Source organism: Charadrius vociferus, unplaced genomic scaffold (assembly GCF_000708025.1).
Source record: "Charadrius vociferus isolate BGI_N301 unplaced genomic scaffold, ASM70802v2 scaffold49, whole genome shotgun sequence".
In the NCBI taxonomy this organism is placed as follows: Eukaryota; Metazoa; Chordata; class Aves; order Charadriiformes; family Charadriidae; genus Charadrius; species Charadrius vociferus.
Window position 1 is genome coordinate 5,486,962 of NW_009661375.1, and position 1,403 is coordinate 5,488,364.

Below are 1,403 nucleotides of genomic sequence, written 5' to 3' on the forward strand. Positions count from 1 at the left end.
GCGAACGGGCAGGGAAGCAGGCAGAGAAGCAGGCCAGGAGCGGGAGGGGATGGGACAAGGAGGAGCAGGCAGGGTGCAGGCAGGGTGCAGGCAGGGCAAGCAGGCAGGGGAGACGGAGCCGGCATGTGAGGCAGCTCTACTGTGCTTATTGGGGTCAAGACTTCCCCCCTGGTTTTTCTGCTTTTTCAATTTTTTGGTTTTTTTTTTTTTTTCCCCCCCTCTCTGGTGGGAAATGTCACCCTGCAGAACAGGGAGAGGATTCACTTATATGTCTATTTTTGGGAGGTGAGGTGACACCTCGAATCAAACACCCTTCTAATCAGCTCTTGGCCCCTAAATCCAGCTTTCCAACACTAAATCGATGGTACCCCCAGCTTTTCCCCAGGTTTTATTGGATCCAGAATTGCCTCCCGCAGCTTGAGTTCAGGGGAAACAAATTCAGCTGGAAGAGAGATCTAAAACACTAAAAATGAAAAATGGAGTTAAAATGCTCTTTATATAATATTTTGCACTTGCCAGCTCACCTCAGGATTTTGCCCTTTGCCCACGCGAGTGCCCATTTAAATCAAAATCAGAAACAAACAGGTAGAGAAAACGTGGGAAGCGCAAAAAGCCAGGGGAAATTCAGAGAAATTCCTGCTTTTTCTGATAAAAATGAGTGGGAGCCAGAGGAGCTCATCCCTAACAGACGGGGAAACACTCGGGAAAGAAAAGTAAAAGGTAAGATGGGAAAAGCAAAATAAGAAAAGAGGTTTTAAAAAAATAATAATAATAATCAAAAGCCCAGGAAACAAAGAGCTTTTCCAGGCAGGTGGGATGATGCACCCCAGTTCAACAAGGACTTGCTTTTTCCGAGTGTATTTTGCTTGAATAGGTTTTTTTGGGGGGGGTAAACTTTGTTGGTTTGAACCAAATCGGTGGAGAAATTAAACTTTCCGCGCTGCTGCCTGGGAGCAGCCGGCGGCGGGGACCAGGCTGAGCCATCCCCGGCAGCCCCAGCCTCCACGCTGCCTTGCGCTTCCCGAACTCTCCCCACACGTACCCTCCCGTTAAAAAAAAAAAAAAAAGAAAGAAAGAAGAAAATCACCGACCGACGAGGGCTAACGCGAAGCAACACTTCAACTCGCCTTCGTTCCGAGCCGGCTGATGTGTTTATTTTAAAGGTTGATCTCTGCTCGCGGTGGCACCGGGGACAGAAATGCCGCCGTGGGAAGGAGACGGATTGCCGGTACCTGAGGAAGGGGACAGCCCGTTTGGGATGTGGGGATGCGAAGCTGAGGGATGGCCGGAGAGGCACCGTGGCGGCGTTCGTGCTCCCCCAGTCTTGGGGACCACCGTGGGGTGACAGTGGCCGCACGCCTGCGGCCCCAGGTGACATGCAGGCAGGAGGGTGACGAGCTGCG